This window comes from Hibiscus syriacus, unplaced genomic scaffold, assembly GCF_006381635.1.
Source record: "Hibiscus syriacus cultivar Baekdansim isolate YM2019G1 unplaced genomic scaffold, ASM638163v2 tig00110647_pilon, whole genome shotgun sequence".
Taxonomy (NCBI): domain Eukaryota; kingdom Viridiplantae; phylum Streptophyta; class Magnoliopsida; order Malvales; family Malvaceae; genus Hibiscus; species Hibiscus syriacus.
Window position 1 is genome coordinate 266015 of NW_024062811.1, and position 7279 is coordinate 273293.

The window sequence follows — 7279 nt, forward strand, 5'->3', positions numbered from 1 at the left end:
AAAGATTAGCACCCCCACAACGCCCTAAATCGGTACCTAATCGATTAATTAACGTCTTTGCAATGAACTTTACAAATTTGAACTTAATTTAGCTTTTGATCACATAAAACGAAGATGTAAATTTAAAAAAAAACATTCAAAAGCACTCAAATAAATTAAATTAAAATTTCCAAGTCGTTTTAGAAAGATAAATAATGTTCGATTATTTACAAATATCGAGACCAGATCTTAAAGATATAACAACCTGTTCTCGATAAATTTAAATAAACGAACATTTCCTTTTCTCTCGTTCCCAAATTTTAGGTGATGAATCAATTTTTGGTTTCACTTTCGGGATACACCTTTAATTTAAAATCGTCAAAACGACCCTCTAATCAGTTAAGACAGGCCACTTAGGATAATTTTAAATTAAAAGGGTATTACCTTTAGTCCGATTATGTAATATGTCGAGTTATACAAATGAGGATATCATATAAATTGTGCAAAAAGTATTTAATGCCAAAAATTAATTAAAAAAATTAAAAATATCATACAATGTGACATACAAAAAATTACATACATATATTTTAATTAAGGATTATAAACCACGCATATTAACATATTATATACACATGTGACCTAAATATAAAAACAAAATCATAACATACTAAACTATAAATTTTAAAAAGATATATACATATTAGAGTTAGAACTGAATTTAAATAAATGTAAAATCCGATATACAAATTAAAACTAAAGTATGGATCTAAATGAAACTTGCCTAAATATAATGGATTTACAAACAAATAACCAAAAAAAAACTACAACCAGAATTGAAATTGATAAAATAATAAAATCAGGACAAACACAAAATGTTAAATTCGAAAGCAATCCTAACGGTGACTAAAGCATAAATATGTGACTAAAAAAACAAGTGCACGAAAGCAAATTACCTTAAAATTTTTGTGGCTGAAAATTAATTAAGCTAAAAGTCTTAATATAAAACCTAAACTAAGATAACCCTAAGCTAAACTCACCAATCCTGAATTCACGCATAGCCACATCACACTCTGGTCTTCTTTTCCATTTGTAAAACATAGAATCATATATAAGATATATCATATTTCTGAGTTTTTTAAAGGTTTTGAAGTCTTCCTCTTTATTCATTTCCAATCTCTTTCGTTCGAAACAAAATAGGGTGAGGAAATAAAAAAATGAATGTTCCATCTACCTTTGCTTTTGAAGTCGGACGTTGGAACTAGGCTCATTGTTGGGGGTTGTTCTTAGGTTTCTCTCGGAGGCGGACCTTAGGTTCTCGGTCAAAATCGATGAGATTGAAGTTGTGAGGCCATCGACGCACGGTGGCAGGTGATGTTAGCTGTGAACCTTTTTGGGTTCTTATCGAGAGAGAAGTTTCAGATAAGGAGAGAAGGCGGTTCCTAATGGAAGTTTCCAGTTTATTGAAGACGGAATCGAACAGAGATAAATGGAGTCCACAAGATTCTACTTGCGTTCAAACAACCCAGGTAATTCGATTCAAAATATTTTTTAGTTTCAAAATAACACACACGCGAATATTTACTAAAGAGTAAACAAAATAAAGTACCTCCTAAAAGCTTTCCTTTATTCTGATTTTCCCTGTTAATGCTTTTTGTTTCTTTGTGTTGTTTTTGCTCGAGAAAACGCTATAGCCTTTTTGAATGATTGACGCTTTTTTCCAATGGAACCGTGAAATCTCTCACTGCTATTTTTCTTCAAAATCGTCTTCCGACTCGGGTTTTTTTTTTGTTTTTGATGGATTGTTTAATGATTGGTAATGGCTACTGGTTTTTTTGTTCTTGATGGAGTATTAATGGTTGGTAATGGCCACTGGATTCTCCTCTGTCTTGGTTTTTGTCTCGTGATCCCCTTCCTTACTATGTGTAATCCCCTCTCCAGATAGTTTTTCGTGGTTAATCCCCTCTATTCCTATGGCAGTTAAATCTAATAAAAACTGACCCATTTCTCTCATCTTTTGCATACAGCTGCTGTCCATCGGGCTTGAGATGGACCTCCATCTGGTTTGGGCTCATCTGGGCTCTCATTGCTTTGGGTATGTTCTGACTTAGCCCCAGATAAAAATGAGCATCTACAGCTTCCCCTCTTTGCTCATTGTCATGCAATGAGAATAGAGCAAAGATCAAAAGATGGTCGAGTTTGTCCGGCCATGAGAACTTCAAAAGATTAAACCACTTCACTGTTACTTCGTGATAAATGAGACTTGAAAAATCTTCGAATGATGGGTCCGCTCCCTATTCCTTCAGGGAGTATAAGACTCGAACAATCTTCAGCAAACGTGTCTGTTCCCTATTCATTCAGGGAGTATAAGACTCGAACAATCTTCAATAAACGGGTCCGCTCCCTATTCGTTCAGGGAGTATAGAACTCGAACAATCTTCATAAAACGGGTCCGCTCTCTATTCCTTCAGAGAGTATAGAACTCGAACAATCTTCAATAAACGGGTCCGCTCCCTATTCGTTCAGGGAGTATAAAACTCGAGCAATCTTCAACGAACTTGTCCGCTCCCTATTCCTTCAGAGAGTATAGGACTCAATCTTCAACAAACGAGTTTGCTTCACTATTCTTCCGTGAAGGCTTATAGATTTAATTGCTTCACTGCTCTTTCGTGAAGGCTTAAAATTGACTTATTTTGAATGTCAAACCTGAAAATCAAACATTATCATCATGAACATATGCTTAGAAATATTATATTCAAAATTTAGAATTTGAGAAAATTTCTAAAAATTCATCTCCATCATGAAAACTTGTCTGAAAGCCATTGGATATTTGAATCTGCTTTGACTCAATTTTCGTATGAACATCATTCTTGTCAAAATATCAAGACCAGTTATCTTCATCTCGATGCTTCAATATCTTCAATCTTCAACTATCATTGGGAAACCTGTAAATGCTTAAGTCATCATGCAATTATGAGTGCCATGATCCTATTCATGCCTAAATGTATGCAAATATGCAATTTGATGCATTTTCTTCTTCGAAGGAACTCTATCTCCTTTTGATCTTGATGGAACTCGGCTTCATCTTGGGCACAGAACGTTTGACCAGTTCACCCCAGTTGACAATCTCAATTCCATATCTCTCGGCTTAACATGACCTTGACTCTTTTCTTTCTTGAAACCCGCCAGTATCCATGACCAACTTCTCGACAAACAACAATCTCTTAGGGTCATCTTTTAATGGCTGAGATTTTCTACGAACTCCATAGTTTTAACCTCCCATAACCACACAAGCTTACATGTTAAAACCATTATCAGCTTCAGAATATCTGCATTTTCCAAAACCTTTTGCACAATAATACAAAATGATCTTATGTACTTCAAGTTAAGCTATATGTTTTAACCTTTCAAGATAAGATGCTTGCAAAATGGAAATTAACAAGAAAATACATCTCTTTATTTATATAATGCAAAGAATTTTTAGGTAATTTCATGGCAAACTTTTAACTGGAAACAGTAAAAGAACAAAAGAGTAAGCGTCTTCAAATATCAATAATGCAAATACTTTTGAACTGGCACGCCGTTAGAATGTCTCGAGTGTAGCTTCTGTCGAAAGGATCTCCAAAATTGTGATGATGCTTAAGAATGTGAAGCTACTTCTAAACTCCCAATTCTCCTTCATTGGATGCCCTAAACCAGTATTGAATCTCATGTGCATTCAATTTCTCTCCTGATTATTTCCATCGAGACTCATTAATCTTTGGTCTCAACCCTGATCGTCAACTGTCATTGTTACTAACCATATCAAGAGCTCTTTCCATTTCCAAAATCAATTCAGAACCTCCACCATGCACGAATTCTGAATTTAAACAAAACTCAAGTCGCCCTTTACGGGTTTTCAACTTGAGACCTCATTTGGTTCCAAGACGCCCTTTTCGAGTTTTCATCTTGAACCCTCCTTTTATTTCTTTTTTTTTTAATTTTTCATTTTTCATCATTTTTTTCTCTTTTTCCCTTTTTTATTTTTTCTCTTTTTCCCTTTTTTTTAATTATTTTTTTATTTCTCTTTTTTTTCTTTTTTTATTTCTTTTCAGGCGAAATATCTCTTAACAGCGTCAGAATTCACTGGATAGGAATAATTCTGATCCGTCCATTTCAGTTAAGACTAGAGCTCCCCCAGAAAAGGCTTTCTTGACAACATACGGTCCTTCCCAGTTGGGCGTCCATTTTCCTCTGAAATCCTTCTGAACAGGCAAAATCCTTTTAAGCACCAAATCTCTCTCATGGAATTCTCGAAGGTGAACTTTCTTACCATGTGTCTGTATCATACGTTTTTGGTACATCTGACCATGACAAATAGCTTTCAATCTCTTTTCTTCAATCAGATTCAATTGGTCATACCTAGCCTGTACCCATTCTGCCTCATTGAGCTTCATCTCTGACAAAATCCGAAGTGAGGGAATTTCCATCTCAATAGGTAAGACAGCTTCCATCCCATAAACCAAAGAAAATGGAGTTGCCCCAGTTGAAGTCCGTACTGAAGTTCGATAAGCAAACAGAGCAAAGGGAAACTTCTCATGCCAATCCTTATAGGCCTCAGTCATCTTCTCTATGAGCCTTTTGATGTTTTTATTAGCCGTCTCTACTGCCCCATTCATCTTTGGGCGATAAGTGGTGGAATTATGATGCTTTATTTTGAACTGTTTACAGACCGAGTCCATCATCTTATTATTTAAATTCAACGCATTATAGGAGATAATCCTCTCTGGTAAACCATATCTACAAATGATCTCCTTCTTTAAGAATTTGCATATTGTAGACTGGGTAACATTTACGTAAGAAGCTGCTTCTACCCACTTGGTGAAGTAATCTATGGCTACCAGGATGAAGCGATGACCATTTAAAGCTTTGGGCGAAATTTGTCCAAAAACATCCATGCCCCACATTGAGAATGGCCATGGAGTTGTCATTACATGCAACGGGTGAGGAGGAGTATGTATCTTATCTCCATAAATCTGACATTTGTGACATTTTCGGGCATAATTAATACAGTCAGTTTCCATAGTTGACCAATAATACCCAAATCTCATAATCTGTCTAGCCATAACATGCCCATTAGCATGAGTACCACATATTCCCTCATGCACTTCTTCAAGAATCAATTTGGCTTCTTTCGTGTCCACACATCTTAACAAGACCTGATCCATACTTTTCTTGTATAGAGTCTCACCATCAAGCACATACCCTGATGCCATTCTTCTAATGGTTCTCTTATCATTCTCAGTGGCCTGTTCTGGATAACTCTGATACCTTATATATTGCAAGATATCATAATACCAGGGGTTTCCATCTTCTTCCTCTTCAATATTAAAACAATGGGCTGGATACTCATAAGCCTTCATTTCAATGGGCATCATATTTGAATGCTCGTTCATCTTAAACGTTGTTGCCAGTGTGGCTAAGGCATCTGCCATTTGATTCTCTTCTCTGGGGAGGTAATTGAAAGTTACTTCTTCAAATTCTTCAACAAGTTCAATAACCAACTTACGGTATTCTACAAGCTTAGGATCTTTTGTCTCCCATTCTCCCCTGAGTTAGTATATTACCAAAGCTGAATCTCCATATACTTTAAGCATTTTTACTTTGAGATCAACGGCATCTCTAAGACCCAGAACACAAGCTTCATACTCGGCCATATTGTTTGTACAATCAAAATTAAGCCGACTGGTGAAAGAATAATGCTTTCCCTCTGGTGAGACCAAAATTGCCCCGATTCTATATCCCATGGCATTTGAAGCACCATCGAAGTTCAACTTCCAATATTTGCTAGTGGATGCAACTACTTTTTCCACCGAAATGGCCATTAAATCCTCATCTGGGAAATCAAAGCTCAACGACTCATATTCTTCCGAAGCCCTGCTTGCAATGAATTCCGCTATAGCACTTCCTTTAATTGCTGTCTGGTTTACATACTGGATGTCAAATTCGGACAATAGGATCTGCCAACGAGCTAATCTTCAAGATAATGCAGGCACACCCATTAGATATTTCAAGGGATCAAGCTTGGATATAAGCCAAGTAGTATGATACAACATATATTGCCTAAGCCTTCGGGTAGCCCATACTAAAGCGCAACACAACTTTTCAATGGGTGAGTATCTTGTCTCACATTCAGTGAACTTCTTGCTGAGATAATTAAATAGCCCTTTCTTTCTTCTCAGTTTGGTCACGTTGCCCCAGCACACACCCCATTGAATTTTCATAAACTGACAAATAAAGAATCAAGGGTTTGCCTGAGATAAGTGGCGCTAAGATTGGAGTGCTCGACAAATATCTTTTCACTGCTTCAAAAGCTCTTTGACAATCCTCACTCCATTCCCCTGAGTTATTCTTGCGAAGAAGGCGAAATATGGTATCACACTTTTCCGTCAGTTGTGAAATAAACCGAGCTATATAATTCAATCTCCCCAAAAATCCTCTGACTTCTTTTTGTGTTCGTGGGGCTGGCAAGTCTTGAATAGCTTTTACTTTATCTGGGTCTATTTCAATTCCTTTTTGGCTTACTATGAATCCCAATAACTTCCCAGATGTCACCCCAAAAGTACACTTATTTGGGTTGAGTTTTAGCTGGCATCTTCTTAGTCTTTTAAAAAGCTTTCTCAAATTCCCAATATGTTCTTCCTCTGTCTTAGCTTTGACAATCATATCATCGACATAAACTTCTATTTCTTTATGCATCATGTCGTGAAATAACGTCACCATGGCCCTTTGATATGTTGCCCCTGCGTTCTTCAGTCCAAACGGCATTACTTTATAACAAAATGTTCCCCACATGGTAACGAACGTCGTTTTTTCCATATCTTCAGGGTTCATCTTAATTTGATTATAGCCAGAGAAACCATCCATAAAAGAGAACAAAGAATTTCCAGCAGTATTATCCACTAGCGTGTCTATATGTGGCAAAGGAAAATTATCCTTTGAACTAGCTCGGTTGAGATCTCTGTAGTCGACACACATTCGAACTTTCCCATCCTTCTTCGGTACTGGGACGATATTCGCCACCCATTCAGGATATTTGGCCACTTTAAGAAACCCGGCATCAAATTGTTTTTTCACTTCATCTTTAATATTGAGCAGCATCTCGGGTCTCATTCTTCTCAGTTTTTGTTGTACCGGTTTACATTCAGGCTTTATTGGCAGTTTGTGAACAACCAGTTCTGTATCTAAACCCGACATATCTTCGTATGACCAAGCAAACACATCCTTGTATTCTTGAAGCAATTCTATCAGATCATGTCGACCT